An 18,868-nucleotide genomic window follows, 5' to 3' on the forward strand; every position below is an offset into this window, starting at 1 on the left:
AGAATAATTTTAATTTTTGTATCAAAGTAGTACCGTTATGTGGCGAGATTGGTTCACTAACTTTTATTGAATATGGGTTGAACGTATAACGTTAAGAATGCATACTACATACCTAAATATTGTGCTTAATTGAATCTACTAGATAATGTAGCTGGTCACCTGTGAAAAAAAGGTCTCCTGTGTAGTGGGCTAAACCTAAATATACCTTTGCTTGATAAAATTCTTGCAATTATTATGACACACTGAAGAGTTACCAGAGCAGTAACAATACACCAGGAAGAAATAACACTATCTTTTGTTTGGGGTTTGTCCCGCCTCAGATAATTTACAAACTGCTATTTTTGTCACTGCCTATATTAGTACACTGTAACGCCCTCTGTAGTTAACGCTTCTCCTATAGATGCGTGCAGTTCGGACAGTAGCAGCTTCCTTTGTGGTTTTCCCTTTGCATTTCCAGGTCTCAGCATAGCTGACTGCGAACGAGGTCATCACAGCCGTGTGTTTTTTCCCCTAAAAGTCGGAGCTGGTCGGTTTCGATCCCAAGTGCGTGCAGCGGAGCTCGCGCAGCAGCCCCGGTGGATTCGCTCTATCGCACAGCTCTGCCGGCGTGCAGCTTGCACCGCCACGAAAACATTTGCGGAGCATCATAGGAAGAGTAACCGCAATGCTCAATGAGGAATAATTGGGTGGGTCTAACCAGCAGGGGGGTTGAAAGTATACGTGTGCGATACTAATGACTGGAGCACGCCTCTGCGGTCCGACTTCGTGATTAAACAGCCACGAAACATAAATGTCAGTTTCAGTCTACTATGTTGATTATGTTTTGCATGGAGAATAAGATAAGGAGGCTTACTCTGATCCGTATTGACAGTTAAATCGCGCAGAGTGTACGTTCAGGACAGGTAATTCATTTCAAACTTTAAAATTCTTTATTGTTTACCACTGTGCGTACCCCACTCATTTCTGTGTTTTAGAATTCGTGCAAGAAGAGACAATACCCCATTTGTGCCTGCACCATTTAGTTTATTTTGTAGCAGAACCACGGCCCTGCATTGCAGATCTATGCAGGCTGCAGAACTTGGTGTTAGGAGATCTGTAAGAGATCTGGAATAGCGAGGGAGAGCCATAGTCCCAGTTTTCAGGCAAGTGTTGAGCCAAACAGTGTTACTCTTCTTTGTGCTCATTACTTATACTTTGGAAACTTCTCTTGCGTTTCGGTTTATTCCTTTGTCTCTTGCGCATTGCATAGCGATGCAAATATGCAATGCATTTTAGCACTCGTTTATAATTGTTTCATTGTGTGTATAATAACTGTATTGCATTGCATTGTTTAAACTAATTAACTGATTAGGAGTGTGGCCTTCTGCATGCTGCTGATATAAGTTTGCTGCAGTATCCAGGATATTCTGTTCCAGGTTATCGAGACTTCATTATAGATTGCATTGGTCATCGGTTAATAACTGAATGCGTGTGTGTATTTATGTTATATCTTTGTATATTTATATTTGTCTCTGTTCAAACGTATATGTATGTATAATGCGGGAGCAGCATTCTTCCTTCTAGTCCATTTAGTTCACATTCTGTACACTGTCATATGCAGTAACAGTGATTGGTCCGTGGGACTGTTTTGTGTTAATCCACGCCTGTACAATATTTGCACTTGAAACATGATTGCTTTGCTGTGCTGCTGTATCACAGAACATTCAGGATTATAATGTATATCAATTGCTTTGTTTGATTTTGTTGCCATTATCTTCTCAACTGAGGACACTGGTGTTATGGGAGGCTTAATAGTTTCTTATTTTTTTGTTTGTTTGGAAGAGGTGGTAAGTAATTCCATCCCCCAAAAGGCAGTTCTTTGTCAGTATACATTGTGGATGGATTGCAATATCTCCTGGTTTTAAGTGACACAAGTTATTACGATACAATAATTCCTTTTTCTTCTCCACATTGGACATGTATATACAAGAGTTCACCTAGTCTAGGACAGATTGTATGTAGTCCATTTCTTCACATTTCCTATTAAAGGTATTTACAACAGTTGCGAAGTCGTGGTAAACATTACAAATAAAGGGATATATATTTACTTGACTGTGTTGAAATGTCTTTCAGACTACAAAACTGCCCTAGTTAAATTTAGTGATGACCGTGCTTTGCAAATATTTAGTAGTATTCAGAGTACCAGTTGTTAAACAAAAACACTGCATGGTTAAGTTAGAGCTTTGGCCGGCTAACATCTACCTGAAATCAGCCAGACGTATATATGTGAATTTAAGTACACTTTTATCTGCTCTTTTGCATATAGTACTGTATTTAATGTATTTATTTGTGTTTTTCACTGAATATTAACTCAACTGAAGTTGTGACTGTCTCTCTACAGAGTACTTTAGAATTTCTGTGTAGCCATTGATAGCTGTGGGGGGTAATTTCAGCTCATCACTGACATCCTGTCTTGCCTTATATAAGTGGTACATTTTGAGTTATCTCTGCTTAATATCAGAGCTTTGGCCGGCTAACATCTACCTGAAATCAGCTGGACGTATAAGTGAATTTAAGTACACTTTTATCTGCTCTTTTGCGTATAGTACTGTATTTAATTTATTCATTTGTGTTTTTCACTGTATATTAATTCAACTGAAGTTGTGGCTGTCTCTCTACAGAGTACTTTTTAGAATTTCTGTGTAGCCAGTGATAGCAGTGGGGGTAGTTTCAGCTCATCACTGACATCCTGTCTTGCCTTATATAAGTGGTACATTTTGAGTTATCTCTGCTTAATATCAGAGCTTTGGCCGGCTAACATGTACCTGAAATCAGCTGGATGTATAAGTGAATTTAAGTACACTTTTATCTGCTCTTTTGCATATAGTACTGTATTTAATTTCTTTATTTGTGTTTTTCACTAGCGGACCGGAGTTCCGCTGTGGCGACCCCTAACCGGGAAAAGCCGAAAGGCACAAACATTAACTCAACTGAAGTTGTGGCTGTCTCTCTACAGTTAGTTCCCCACCCACCCTCCCTCCCTCCCTCCCTCCCTGTACTTGTTTTGATATTAATGTTGGTGGCTTTCAAACTGCCCGCCCCTCTTGTAGATTTGTATTTGGATACTCCTTCTTTGCCCATCTCATTTGGTCACTCAACTGAGTGCAGTGAGACCATATTCTGATTTCAGGCACTCCTACTGTGTACAAAGAGAGCATTTGGGAAGGACAACCCCTGTAGCCTCTTAATCCTGCTCTGTTCCTTCCCTCAAAAAAATATATATATATATATATATATATATATATATATTTTTTTTTTTATTCATCTGCTCTTACTGTAACCGTCTTAGTTGCTCTTCTGCGTGCTGTTATCTGTTCAGTTGCTCTTACTCTGCAGTTATTACTGCTTGTTAGTAGCCTTCTAATTTACTGCCTTCTGCACTTGTTTTTTAGTCATTTGTTAATTTAATTGCATTTATTTGAACTGTATTTGCCGTACTGTTGCTACACGCTCGGGTGTGCTGGCCTGCACTACAATTTGAATTGTATTTACTGCTGTTTTAGTTGCTTTTCTTTAACAAAAAAAATTCTAAGCTTGTTTCCTGCCTTTCCTGTAACTAGTCAAGTCCAGATACAGACTTGCTGTAAGCTTCTGAGCACCCCAAGCCTTTCTGTTTTGGAGGGAAGCCTTCTAGCTTATCAGTGGGAGTGGTAAGCACTAGGTAGCCTGTCTACCATGGGAAGAGTGGGGTTTGGCCCTGAACTTGTAGTTAATTGGCCATTTGGGCAGTTTTTCCATCTCTTTCTACTTTCTGGTTAAAAGCCCGTTTTGCATTTGGTCCCCGCCGTTCCTATAACTATTGTAATCCAGGTACAGATTTGCTGTATCCAGGACTCTTTGTAAGCTTCCGAGCCCCCCAAGCCTTTCCGTGTTGGTGGGAAGCCTTCTAGCTTATCAGTGGGAGTGGTAAGCATCAGATAGCCTATCTACCACAAGAGGAGTGGTCCCTAGCCCAGAAATTGTAGCTATTGGCTGTTTGAGCAGTTTTTTCCATCTCTTTTAACTTTCTGGCTTGAAAGCCGCACTTGTGCCTGTTTCCCGCCTTTCCTATAACTAGCCTAGTCCGGTTACAGAGTTGCTGTATCCAGGATTGTTAGTAAGTTTCTGAGCCCCCAAGCCTTTCTGTGTTGGAGGGAAGCCTTCTAGCTTATCAGCGGGAGTGGTAAGCACTAGGTAGCCTATCCTCCATGGGAAGAGTGAGTTTTGGCCCAGAAATTGTAGTTTATTTGGCCGTTTGTGCAATTTTCCATCTCTTTCAACTTGCTGGCTTAAAAGCCTACGTTTGTACTTGTTCCCCGCCTTTCCTGTAACTAGTCTAGTCCAGGTACAGATTTGCTGTATTCCAGGACTCTTTTTAAGCTTCTGAGCCCCCCAAGCCTTTCTGCGTTGGAGGGAAGCCTTCTAGGTTATCATTGGGAGTGGTAAGCATTAGGTAGCCTATCTACCACAAGAGGAGTGGTTCCTGGCCCAGAAATTGTAGCTATTGGCTGTTTGGGCAGTTTTTTTCATCTCTTTCAATGTTCTGGTTTAAAAGCCGCACTTGCGCTTGTTTCCCACCTTTCCTGTAACTAGCCTAGTCCAGATACAGAGTTGCTGTATCCAGGACTGCAGGTAAGCTTCTGAGCCCTGCAAGCCTTTCTGTGTTGGAGGAAAGCCTTCTAGCTTATCAGTGGGAGTGGTAAGCTGTAGGTAGCCTGTCTACCACGAGAGGAGAGGTTCTTGGCCCAGAAATTGTAGTTTATTGACCATTTGGATAGTTTGTCTGTCTCTTTCAACTTTCTGGTTTTAAAGACCACATCTGTACTTGTTTCCCATCTTTCCTGTAACTAACCTACTGGGTAGCACTAGAAAACCTTAGACTGATACAAGCCTTCTAGCTTAGGAGAGAGACTTTGGCGTGATTAAGTATCAGTTTTCTGTACTTTCTTGCTGTACTTAATTAACTGTTTTCTGCCTAAACGCAGATTTTCCAGCGTTTGTTGTGATTTAAAAGCTTGTTTTTTTTCACATATTGTACATGTTTGACTGCCTGCACTTTTAAAAAGTTGTATTTTGTTTAAATAATTTGTTTAACTGTTGTAGGCTACACACTAAAGTGAGATAGCCTTTTCTGATTGTTTGTAGTCGTTTAAAGCTGTTTTAAGTGTATTTTTTTACTGTTTTTGCCTTATCTTTTAAAAAAACAAACAAAAAAATCCTTGTTTCCCGCCTTTCTAAGCTAGTATAGTCCAGTTTTCAGGGCTAGTGCTGAATTCAGGGCTGTGATACTAGTTTCTGAGTTGCCCATACCTTACTTGGATAGAAGGAAGTTTCTCTGTTCACCTGTGAGAGAGGGGAGCTTTGAGCAACCTATCTGTCCCTGGAGGAGTGGTTCCAGTCCAGATGTTAGTAGTTTATTGGCCTTTTTGAGCTAATGTCTATCTCTTTCATTTCCCTACTATAAAAACCGCGTTTGCATGGTTTTGTACACCAGGCAGTGCCAGTTTGCAACGGTTAAATTATCCCCAGCTCCACTAAGTCTCCTCTTCAGTTTTTCCCTTGAAACTAGTCTAACTCTCAACCTAAGCACTCAGAAAGCATCTTACAGCCCAGCACTTGCGCAGACCTAATAGCAAGCACTAATATACCCTGACACTGATTGCCCAGCAGGGCAAGGCCCTTTATTCACCCCTCACCAACCAAGCAACTAAGCAGCTCACCCTACTATTCAGGCATGACCAAAGGGCAACTTCAGGTGCACTCTCCAGTCCAGCTGGTGAATCTGGGTATCCTGAGGCAATGTTACAACTGCCTCATGTACACAGACAACCCTCTCCTCCTACCACAAAACACTAACATATGCGAGAGATGCAATTATACAGCCAAACTGGAAGGTAAGCTGTTTCCACCCAAGACTGGAACAGACAGTCAAGAGGAGAAGGTTAACACTTACAACACAACTCCAGCCACACACTGACCTACTAAAACAGCACTGGCAAAAAATACACATAAATACACAAAATCATACTTGGAGGCTCTAAATAAAAACCTGCAAAAGCATCAGAGACCTCCAAAGCAGACACCCTAACAACCTGCACTTCCCGTCACAAACCAGACAACAGATAAACACAAAATCAGAGTGCCACATAATCACAACCCTTAAGGCGAAATAACATACCTAACACACTAGTAATAGGTGACTCTATAGTCAGGCAGACTGACGTCCCACTCACTAGGCTGGACAAGCAGAAGGTTACTGTTAGCTGCCTGTCGGGAGCCAGAATCCTCCACATACCACAAGCACTCAGGTCACTCCAGAACAAGTGCAAATATGACTCTGTCATTGTTCATGTTGGTGTGAATGACCTGAGATGTACCTACCTGGAGTACATGAAAGAGACATGGAAGAGCTCTCTGATCATGTAACCCAGGCTGGTATGACCCTGACCCTGAGTAGCATCCTACCCTCACCAAGAATGATACCTCAGTATAAAGAAAAAATTATCAATTTCAACAATTGGCTAAGCTTCTGGTGTCATTCAAAGGGGATCCAGTGTCTGTCAGCCTGGGACGACATGCTCGACAAGTCGCGATGCTTCGCAAGAGATGGCTTGCACCTGTCACCCCTAGGCTTTCGAATACTGGCCAAGGCTTTTGCTGCCCCCATAGTGCCTTTTTTAGGCAAGGCTCAAAAGTCAAACCCACCTCCGTAAACAGCACAATTAACAAAAAACTGAGGGTTATGCTACTCAACGCCAGGAGTTTAAATCTCAAAATGCACGTGCTCGAAGCACTCCTCAGTGTGGAGAACGTTGACATCTGTGCAGTAACTGAAACCTGGTTCAAGGCTCCAGAGAGCACCACAGCACTACCAGACAACAACTCATACCACACGTTTCAGCCACAGAACACAGACCGAAACACAAAATTTTATTTATTTATTTTATTTTACATTTGTTAACCGGGAGATTCCGACTGGACACAGGTCCATTTTCAGCGGAGGCCTGGGGAGAAAAGCTCCAAGTTAGTTAATTTTCAAGTTGGTTAAATCATTTGGTACAGATGTTTTAAGCATCAATAGTGGTTAATGTCAAAGTTACAAGTCAGTGTGATTCTATGCAGCAAATAGTCATACACAGTTAATTATCAGATGATACATAGGTCACATAAAAATGATTGCTATATTCTTAGTCTACACAATAGGTCATACGTAGGCAGACATACAAAAAGTAATAATTTTTTTTTTTTTTAGTGGGGAGAGCATCAAAAGAGCAGGTGTTTACTAGGAAAAAGTTCTAGAGTTGGTTGTTTAATTGTTAGGATACAATTTGAGAGATAGATAGTCTTAGATTAGGAGGTTACTGTTTATTAGGATTCAGTTTTGTAAGGAAGAATTCTTCATTCATATGGCCAATAGAGGTTAATTCTACAAGGAACTTTACAATGCTTTGCAGGATTAAATATATATTGGTGGGGATCTTAGTGATTTGCCATGGTCTGGATTAACCTGTGGAGTAGCATGAGCATAGCCAATTATTAGAGTAGTGTTTTTTTAGAAGGTGTTTACATTGTTTTGGAGAGGTTGTGGCAGTTATGTGGTTTGGAAGTGTATTCCAGGCCTGGGCTATTGTGCTGGCATATAGGGATTTACCTGCTTCATTTTTGTGTCTGATTACTTTTATTAGATTTTGGTTGCTAGATCTTAGTTCTCTAGTGGTTCTGTAAGGCTCAATAATGGTCTGAAGTGCTGGAATTTTATCCAGTAGGTGGTAGAGCTTTTGTGCTGTTGAGATTTGATTTAGTAGTAATACATTGGGTAGCTCTAGCCAACTGAGCTGTTTTAGGGATATACAATGATGGGACCTATGTGAGGTTTCAGTGGCAGATTTGGCAATCTTGTTGTAACAAGATTCCATTTTGTTTAGGTCTTTTTGACTCAAATTGGTTAATATGGGGGAGGCATATAGTAGGATGGATAGCAGGTGGGTTCTAGCAGTAGTAGCTTTAGTATGTGTGTTCATGAATTGTTTGTTTCTATAGAGTAGGCCTAGTTTCTTGTTCACTTTTTTGATGGTTTGTGCTATATGGGTATCAAATTTTAGTTGGTGATCGATTTCTACACCTAGTAGTTTTGTGTGAGGAGTTGGTGTGATTTGAATATTACTTTTAGAGTTTATAGTTAATGTTTCTTTTGAGGGATGGGATCTTCCAGGATTGAACAAAATCAGTTTAGTTTTGTTGGGATTGAGAATAAGTTTGATATTGGCAAACCATGTTTCAGCTAGAGTGAAGTTTGATTGGGTCAGGGTTTGTAGTTCTTTAATGTTTGGGGCGGCACATGTAATGGTGGTATCGTCTGCGTATTGCACTACTGAGGCAGTGGGTAGGGCTGAAGAGATCTCATTAGTGAAAAGAGAGAATAGTAGAGGGCCTAGGATAGATCCTTGAAGGACTCCTATGGAAACTGGCAGTAGGGTGGGCAGTTTGTCTTGCCATAGTACTGCTTGATGTCGGTCTGATAAGTAAATATGAAACCAACTTATTGTGGCAGAGCAAAGGTTAAGGTTAGACAAGGTTTGGAGAAGCATATTATGGTTCACCATGTCAAAGGCCTTTGATAGGTCTAAGAAGATGAAGGATACAAATAAGCCTTTGTTCCTATGCTGGTTAACTGTGTTGGTATAGGAGAGGAGAGCAGTAGTGGTGCTGTGGGAGGGTCTAAAGCCATGTTGGGTTTTGGATAGTAGATTGTTTTTTGGAGGTAATATATTATTTGGGAATGGACAACTCTTTCCAGTATTTTGGATAGAGGGGATAGGATAGCAACTGGGCAGTAATTGGTCAGTTCTAGGGAAGAGCCGCCTTTATGAAGTGGAATGATATGTGAGGTTTTCCATAAGGTGGGTACTTTATGTTCAGACAGAGATCTGTTTATGAGGATAGATACAGGATAGAATATGGCCTCTGCAGATATCTGAAGGAAATCTGCAGGTAATTTGTCAGCAGCCAGGGTAGTTGGTTTAAGTTGCTGAAGGAGTTTTGAGATTGTCTTGGTTGGGACTGGTTGTAGGGAGAAGGTAATAGGGGTCTGTGTTTCCTTATTGTGGCGTGGGGTGAGTAGTTGTGTTGGTGTGCTTGTGTTTGGTTGGGCGTTTGCTAGTTTTAGTATGGTTTCTGTGAAGAAATTGTTGAATTGTGTGGGGATATTGGTATCATTATTTGGGAGCACAGGGGTAGGGGTGGTGGCTTTTCCTGGGTATAGTATTTTATTTATGCTGGACCAAAAGGAGGGGGTGTATCCATATTCATCAAAGATACCTACATCTCCAGGTTAGTGGCACAGCATGATACCTCTGAGATCATCCATGTGCAACTAACATCGGACAAATCTGCAATGCAAATTGTGGCCTGCTACAGATCACCCTCCATGACCCAGGACCACCACTCCACCTTTCTGGAGACATTGGAAAACATGAAGGTCCTACTAAAGGGTCTATATTAGATCAGCGAACGCTTAAAAAAGCAAACGCTGATTGATCGACTTTATGTAAGTGAAAGCTTACAATCTCGAACTGTCAGATCAGCGATTTTTTTCCTAGGGAAATAAATCACTGATCCAAAACACATACACACAACACAAGCACACCAAACAAACAGAAATCCACACACATACACCTAAAATCCGACACCTAACCCTACACTAAACTATGCATACACCACTAACTATCCACTTACCTTAACCCAAACCCTAACCTTAAGGTCCGTCACTATCGCACACTCACCTCACCCCCTCCCTAACCCTAACTCACCTAAACCTGCCCTAACCCTCACGTCCACACAATCACACACATACCTAACCCGAGCCCCAACGCTAACTCACCTAACCCACCCTAACACCCACATCCACACAATCGCACACTTACCTGAATCCGACCCGTAACTTTCCACCACAGCACTGAAAATATCGAAGCAACAGAAACGGACAACCAAATTCTTTCCCTAGGAAAAAAATTTGAGTTTCTTTTGCTTCGATATTTTTAACTTTCGCTAAAATAAGGTCGCTCAATCAGCATTCGCTTGTTTAAGCATTCGCTGATCTAATATAGACCCCTACCAAACACCCTGATATTGGGTGATTTCAATTAACCTACCATTCACTGGGAAAACTACTCGAGTACAAATTCCCAGACCCAGTGCTTCCTGGAATTCATCAACTCAAACGCCCTGGATCAGCTGGTAAACTCCCCTACCAGAGGTGAAAACATATTGGACCTGGTCATCACCAACATGGGAGATAGGTGTTCCACACCGGAGGTCAACCCGTCACTGGTTAGATCAGACCATAAACTAATCACTCTGGATGTCCACACCCCACCACCACCCCCAACTAAGGAAACCACAGTAAAAAACTTTTCTAAAGCAAACTTCACCTTACTTAAGATAGAGGTGGTAAGTTTCACAGACCCCACGCTAAAGGATAATGCTGCCCAAGATGCAGAAACCTTTACAAATGCACTCTAAGAGCACCTACAAGAATGCATGGATCATGCCATCCCTAGCAAAACCAAGACTCACTCCTCTAAGAGAAGGAAACCAGTTTGGTGGACCCCTGCAATAAACAGGCTATACAATAGAAGGAGGAAACTAGTTCAGAAAAAAAGCAAATCCCAAGAAGGAAAGACATCCCTGATCAGTATCAGTAAGAAATTGAGGTCCCTCATGAAGTCATCCAAGGCTAACTTCAAAAGAAAAATAGCCAAGGATTCAAAAGATAACCACAAAGCCTTCTTTAGCTATGTTAAGAATCTAAGTGGCAACTCGCAGATATGCACTGAACTAGTGCAAAATAGCACAAAATATACTGAACCTACTGATATTGCCAACATCCTGGCAGATAGATTCAGTGCAAACGTCATCCCCCTCTCACCTCCAAAAGGCCCCACAACAGTACCGGAAAAGTGTAGTGTCCCAAAAATCACAGACGCACAGCCCTTTCAAAAGCCAAAAACACAGTGTCAGTGGGACCAGATGGTGTCCCAGGCTGCATCTTGCACAAGCTACAGAACGAACTAACCCCCCACCTAAACATGCTGTTCAACCTCAGCCTCTCCACAGGCTACGTGCCCATAGAATGGCGCACAGCAACGGTTATTCCTCTCCACAAAGGAAGGGCCACAACTGACCCTGGTAACTATTATGGTGACCCCATAAGCCTGACTAGCCTGGTCTGCAAGGCTATGGAGTGCATCATCATAGAACTCATTAACAAAGACATTGGGAACCTCCAAACACTTGACCCGACCCAGTTTGGCTTTGTTAAGGGTAGATCATGCCTACTAAACCTAGTTGACTTCTTCGAGACAGTCACCAAGGCCATAGACGAGGGAAAGGTGGTTCACACAGGCTACCTTGACCTCGCCAAGGCTTTCGACACCATTCCCCACTCAGGTATTACAGAAAAACTCACCAGCCTGAACATAAACCCTTACGTCACGGGATGGGTTGCCAACTGGCTTACAGACAGAACTCACAGAGTAAAAATAGCGGGCTCCAGGTCCGACTCTAAACCTGTCACAAGTGGTGTCCCACAAGGCTCAGTCCTGGGACCCCTGCTGTTCAGCATATACTTCTCAGAAGTACAGGCAAACACAGGGGGACTATGGCTAACCAAGTTTGCTGATGACTGCAAACTGGGAGCCATAACTGACTCTCTGGCTGACATGGACATCCTCAAAAAGGGCCTTTTGAGATGGACACCTGGTGTCAAAGTCATGGCTTCAAGCTAAATGCCAAAAAATGCATAGTCATCCCGTTTGGGAAAAACAAAACACCCAGGAATTACCACATAGGTGGCAGCCCCCTTAATACAGAAGAGGTAATTAGAGATCTGGGGACCCAGGTAGATAGTAATCTTTCCTTTGACAATCATATTGCCAAAGTAGTTAGGAAATCCTTCTATGTGGCCCATCTAATTACTAAGGGGTTCGCATCTAGAAATAAAGAGGTTATAGTGCCCCTCTACTCGACATTCATTAGACCCATTATAGAGTACAATGCCCCATTTGGGATGTACCTCACAAGACACTTCCAACAGCTGGAAAGACCACAAAAGTACCTCACCAAGAGGATTACTGGTCTAAAACATATGTCCTATGCAGCCGGACTGAAAAAAACTCTGGCTGTACTCAGTGGCATATCGCTTACTCAGAGGTTATCTCTGCCTGACTTACAAAGCCATGTCCAACTCAGAATTGATGGACATGCTCTACCTAAAGAAATCCAGGTCACTGCGAGCCACGCGCCCTAGTGAGCTAAACCTCACCACAACAATAAATAGAACATGCTGGAGGGATAGATTCCTGTCACAGAGACTCCCCATGCTTTGGTACAAAATTCCAGATTATATCAGGCAGAGCCCCTCACTAACACTCTTCAAGAGAAACCTTGACGAGTGGATGGGTAACAGAAAATACACCCCCTGGGATCACTTCATTGGCTCTGCTTGACAGAGGATCAGTTAATTAATCAATGGGGCAGCGAAAGCCGACACACTCTGGCTAGGCTTATAAATGCCCTCGGGCAGATAGCATAGTACCTACCTATGAACCTATGAACACATATTTTAGCAATATTTGGGATACCAGTTATTTTTAAGAGTCAGTCGTCATTAACTAAGAAGGTAAGCTGTTGTACATGGATTTCTTTCACTTGTGATGTAGGCCACAGGTAGTAAAAGCAGTGTTTTTTTCCCCTCATTAACTAGAAAGGCTACCTGATCTATAAGAATCTGTTTAATTTGTAATGTAGGTCAGAGGCAGGTGAAAGTGTGGTTTTTATTGTTTACTATAATTTAGGAGCACTGCTCCAAGTGATTATACAACACCTACCAGTTTTTATTTCTCCTGAGTTCAGCAGTGCATCTGTATCTTTTTTGGAATTCCTCATGTTCTGGATTTGTAAGATTGTTTTATCTGGCTTTTTTTTACAATGTGGGGCTTGACATAATTTACAATTTACAACTACTCTTACTTTGATTGTTCAGAGTAGTAGAAGGAAGCAAAATGTATTCATGACAGTTAGCTAGGGATTTTAGTGAACTCTTGCAAGTGGCAGGGATATTCAGCAAAATAAATATTGTTCTTTAGAAACTTATCAGAATTTTATTTATGGTTTGTCAATGTTGACTTACACTGAGATGAACGACTTAACTAATACATTTATTGTTATCTTCAGAATGAAAAAAGTAAGAGGTATTAAAGAAATGGAAGTCAATAATTTTCTACTGACAAAATGATCTGCTAGTCGTTATTTATAAAATGTGTATGTTACATGCGTACATTGCTGTGAAGAAGGAACCAGTACAGTGATGATTGGTACTTTGTAATATAAATTGCTGTGTCAAGAACACATGTATACTTAAGATTGCTGTTGTAGAATTATAGACGTTTGGATTAATTAAATGGTAGTTTTTTTGCTTAATTAAATACTGTATTTTAATTGTGAAAGCTTTCAGTAGAATCACCCGCACAACATAATCATAGTATTTCTGTAATGTTACATGGGTAACACAGCAAAAATGTCCTTATATAGTACTAAATATTCCCTGTGATTCAATAATGCCTACATAAGTGTACACCATTCTAAGTGAACAGACAGCACAGACATAACTCACACCTTCTTCCTAATTTTAGTTTTCCTGCTGATATTCTTGCAGCTTCAGATATTAACAGGGATTCGTAAAGGTTACCACAAACTGTATACTACATGTAAACTTAGTGTAGTCTTTCTGAGTGACTAGAAAGCACAAAAAATGCATTAAGAATGTTCTTGAATACATATTGTCTACACTTAGTATACACTTACTGTAGGCTTTATTGAATCTGGCCCAGTTTAATTATTTCACAAAATCACCACATTTTTCCCTGCCAGAGAATAAAAATTTTGATCTGAATTTAAATGTGTAAAGGTCTATGGAAAGTTCTCTGTTGAAGATTGCCAAAACTAAGATTTAGATTGTGTGGATAGTATTTGGTCTGAGTGACAGGTTTGTACATAGGATGTAGAATATCATTTTTTTTGTTGCATATAAAGAAAACTTTGCCACTCGTAGGACAGTAGCATTCAGTGAAAAATGTGCTACATTGTTAATTTCAGGTCGCAGTGTTTAAACTTCTTATAGTTAACTGGTTACCTTCATCAGATTAAGTGTGGTTTTAGAGCAACAATAGCATGAAGTAATTCTGCCAAAAAACTCATTGTGATAATTTCAAAGTGGCTTTATATAACCGTGGCAAGTTTTAGTTAGATATTACAAAAATACTTTTGCCAGCTGCATGTGAGGTTGGTGGTGTTTATGATGTGGTCAGGGAACATGGTTTGAATTTTGCGTGATATTTTGAAAACTTGACAATGTTGCAAGATTTACATTTTGCAAAGTAAAGACATCAGACTTGGTTTGTTTTCAATTTGACTGAATATGATTAATGCAGCATTTGGTGATGTTTCCTCAGGAACACAGGTGGCAAAAAATATTGAACTTATTGTAAATGGTGGGTTTACAAAATGAGAGTAAAATCTTATTCTGGGTATAAATGGAACATTAATGGATGGCTCTTAAAATAATAGGTGTCACATTCATGAAAAGTTGTCATGAAATTGCTGTATTCAGTGTTTGATGAATGTTCTGTAAATTACAACATTTACAATATCCATATATGTAATAAATCCTTATATTCAGCCTGTGGAAATAAAATATGGAATTCTTTGCCACTTTACAATAGAGCTGCGGCCAGCACAAAAGCTTTCACACACAAGTAAAATTTTTCTTAATAAACAAGAGAAAATTTTCCTGTGAGTGAACCACAGTCACAGTGAAAGACAACCGCAAACCATGTAATTCTTATTCATTATTAATATTTAAATATCTCACATATGGTTCTTATTTATCACTACCTTCTTTCTCCCTCCAAGCATGGCTCGCTAACACACTGGTACTTCCACTCTGTTGTCTGCATATCCCATATTTCACCTAAGAGTTTCTACAACAGTGTAAAAACTACAATGTTGTGAATGTAAATATGCAACTACACATTGGATTGCATGTTGAACTTAAAATGAGCACATCCTCGTAGTGGTGTATCTAATTCTGTATTTGATGTATTGTTCTTATAGTGCAGCTTTTCTACCTGGACCACTGCTAAAAGGGGACTCTTAAAGCTCAAGTCAGTCTCTGTCTTGGTTAACAAATATAAATAAATAGTAAAATAAATGCAGTATGTTTATTTTTGGCAGCTCATCAGTGTTTTTATAGTGCTGCTTTGTGAATAAATGCAAGAAAATGTCCACATCTGGTACAAAAAGTGATTTTGCACTGACAGGACTGAGCATACATTATGGGTGTAGAAATGCATTCAGGGTTTATCTAAAATTTAATGTGACACATTCATGAAAAAAAACTTTCAAAGTAATTACTTCATAGTGCATTTAGGGAGAAAACAATGCAGACTTTTACTTAAATGCAACATTTCAGTTTCAGTAGTTTTTCAGTAGTTGTATTAGTTTTAGCCACATGGCCACAGCTCTCAACTGCCCGGATTTTTGCAGAATGTCCAGATTTTTGCTTCATATTTTTGGTCTGTTCTTCATAAAAGTTATAGTTTTCTGACAAATCACTGAGAATTGAAGTCACTAAATAATGAGTTCAGACTTCATATCCTTCATAAAAATGCTTGCTAACACAAATCCTGTTATTCTGTCAACTTCCCAATTTTATAAGAACAATATTTACAAGCTGTCCCTAATTTTGGGCCTTTGTTCCCCCATTATTTTAGGCTTTGTCCAGATTTCTTGTTCTAAGAAGCTGAGAGGTATGACATGGAGGTTGAGTGACTCAAACCTTGGACTACAGGAAGCAGCAGTCACAGTATTTATATGATGCTCTTTGAATGAAGTAGCAAAAATTTCCACATATGATGAGGGTTATTTCACAAAATGGTCGCAGAAATTTCTTTCTGAAGCAAACCGCTACATTTCGTTGCAAATATGAAAATGACAGCTGTCATATCTAAAAAAGATCTACAACAATGACTATGCAGAAAATTGTCAACTATATGAATTAGGACTTTCTTGCCAGATTAAGTACAATGCCACAGCTGTGGTACCCTTCAGTAGTTTCACTGCAGAATTTCACTATGGTATTTTTATTATGCTATCTCTCAATTACAGGCAACAATCAGTTTCACACAGAAATGCAGTTATGCTGACAGAAGGAGACAAAACTAATTGTGTCTCACTAAGTTAAAGCTAGCTCTTTGCAGCTGTGATCTCCTTGTCTTAATTACCACTTTTATTTCATCAGTCCCATGCTAAATTAAAGCCACCTGTTTTTCTGAGTGCCACAATCTCTTCCAGGACCACGTTGCACTGACTTGTCACTACTTCCGTGAAACTGTACTTTCTCATACCCATTAAAAATATATCCCATCTGGCTACCACTGCCCTCTTCTCTCCAGTCTTCCGCATAGGCTGTAGTTGTCTTAGTCTTGCACTCACTGTACTGTGTGCTCATATGGTTCTACTTTTTTCTGTCTTCCAAGTAAATGTTCACATCCTCTGTATCCTGCCTTCATATGATAGCTGATATATTCCCTTTTTCATTTTGTAATTCTTCTATGAATATTCTCTAGCAGTTTATTTTTATTTCTCCTAAATGTTTTTCAAAAGTGAACTCAATGTACTCACTGCATCCTCCCCGAAGACTCCCTATCAGATCTGAGTGATGTTGCTACATAAGTTCAAGATCTCCATACCTCAGAATAGTCATTGAAAAGCATGCACTTCAGAAAAAAAGAAGATCCCCACACTTAAGGTCCGTACTGTGAAACTATGACTTCTAAATCTGGACATTTCATTTCTCCTGCTGTGTGTCCATACATTTTGATGGCCTTTGGCACTGCTTTGTCATTTTGCTCCAAACACTAAATACTAGTTGTGATAATGGTCTCACACCATTTTCATCCTCTCTGGTTTCCAACAATTTTCTGATTCATACTGTACTTTATGTTTTATTTTTTATCCCTTTCCTTGCCAGGTGACGTTCAGCTGACATTTCCTTTAAGACCATCACCCAGGCTGTTGTGAGATTATTACTTTGACCCTGGCCACTGTTACCTTGTGGTTGCTGTGCTGCATGCAGATTTGAAGTAGGGATTGCTGTGCCAAGCCATTTGACATATACATCCTTTTAATACGTGTCACTTAGGCTACCATACAAGGCATTGCTTGGCAGCCTATACCAAGCAGCTGATCCAGTGCTTTCTGGTTCATTCTACAAGCCTTTATTAGAATTCACCAGTGGAATGGGTCCAGCATCCCTCACGAAGGTTGGGCAAGCTACCATCAGCTGTCCTTCTCAACTGTGCATTCCTCCATGCCTGGGCCTTGTTTTATCTACTTACTTGAGGACATTGTTGTAGCTAAGCTACTTAATGTTGCAGTTATCTGCATTGTAATTCAGTTCTCATTTTTCTTACAACCACATCATCGGTCTCAGTAGATCCCTTCTCTTGCTCTGTCTTTCATCCAACACAGTTTTCTTGTCTTCTTGTCTTTCAGAGATATGGTAATCATACTTGTGAGCTCTGCCTCAAATAATAGTGTAACAACACTGACACAAAACTGACCTCTGAGGTTCCCCACTGGTCACTTCTGTTATTCTATTACCCCTTAAACAACACCCATCAATTTCCCTTGACGGTATGTTTTTGATCTACCTTTTTGTCATCTGGCCAGATTCTGAACACCTAATTACCTCTATCAAATTTCTTTGTAGAACTGTCATCGGGACTTTGTAAAATTATACCTGTTAGTGCCCGTGTTTGTCATTGTCTAGTGAAAAAGTGTAAGTCGTTGGACTGTAAAGGACATTCTTTTGAATCTTTGATGATTTTTAATTAGCACTCCATTTTCTGTCAGAAAACAAATGTCCAGCCTAACTGTAAATGTTTCGTTCCTGTTACCTTTCCTAGGATTGATATAAGGTTTACTGGTCTGTAGTTCCATGGATTCTTTCTGGAACCTCCCTTTATTTTATTTTATTTAATTTTATTTTAATTTGTTATCTGGGTAAGCCCTCTGTACACAAGTTTCTTATCAGGAGTAACCCTGGAGTAATGTCTGTCTAAGTGGCTTACTCAGAGTCACAATGTATGCACATGGAGGCTGAGAGACTCAAACCTTGGACTACAGGAAGCAGCTGCTCATTAACAGATCATAGCCTTAACTCCTTGCTGTGCTGGGCTGTCTTCAACTAATTCAATGGACCATCTTTAGTCTTTAAGAATAAGTTACACAGTCCAGATACTGGAGCACCCTATGTTTCTGACAGTTTCTTTAACAGTTTCTTCAACAGTCCTGGGTGATAACTTTTCTGGTTCTTCAACCTTATAATCTCTTAGTTCAGCCGAATCTATTTTTAACCTCTTCATATGTTGATAGGATCATAGGTAAGTACTAGGCTAGCTGCCTTTGTGGGCTACTTTAAGCCTAGACAATTTCCCTTTCAAAGGTGAAAATCAAACCCTCTATCTTGTGACTGTGAGGTAATCACCTTAACCATTACACTAATCTTCTTTTTACCATAAACCTACTCAGCTCCATGTAACCCCAAAGTCCTTTCTGACCTGAAACCCACCCTCCTTTTGTGAATACAGACAAAAGGCATTTCAGCATTTGTCATGCATATTGGACTCTTTTCACAATTTCTTGCAACACTTAAAAACAAGAAAATGCTACTTAAAAATGAATGGAAACACACTCCACAAGTAATTAACTGCTTCCATTCTTTTATCTG

General features: G+C 40.1%; 1 protein-coding gene across 2 annotated transcripts in view; it reads left to right on the plus strand.

Moving 5' to 3' along the window:
• Nucleotides 1-381: 381 nt before the first annotated feature.
• KRAS (KRAS proto-oncogene, GTPase) overlaps nucleotides 382-18,868 on the plus strand; it is a 346,218-nt gene continuing 327,731 nt past the window's right edge. Inside the window, exon 1 of one of the 2 annotated variants that reach the window (XM_044087664.1) lies at nucleotides 382-902. The gene's annotated coding sequence lies outside the window, so the exon portion shown is untranslated. The remainder of the gene's footprint in view (nucleotides 903-18,868) is intronic. The other variant, XM_044087663.1, reaches the window with a different exon arrangement.

Source organism: Protopterus annectens, chromosome 11.part0, assembly GCF_019279795.1.
Source record: "Protopterus annectens isolate FY-2018-M chromosome 11.part0, PAN1.0, whole genome shotgun sequence".
Lineage (NCBI taxonomy): Eukaryota > Metazoa > Chordata > Ceratodontiformes > Protopteridae > Protopterus > Protopterus annectens.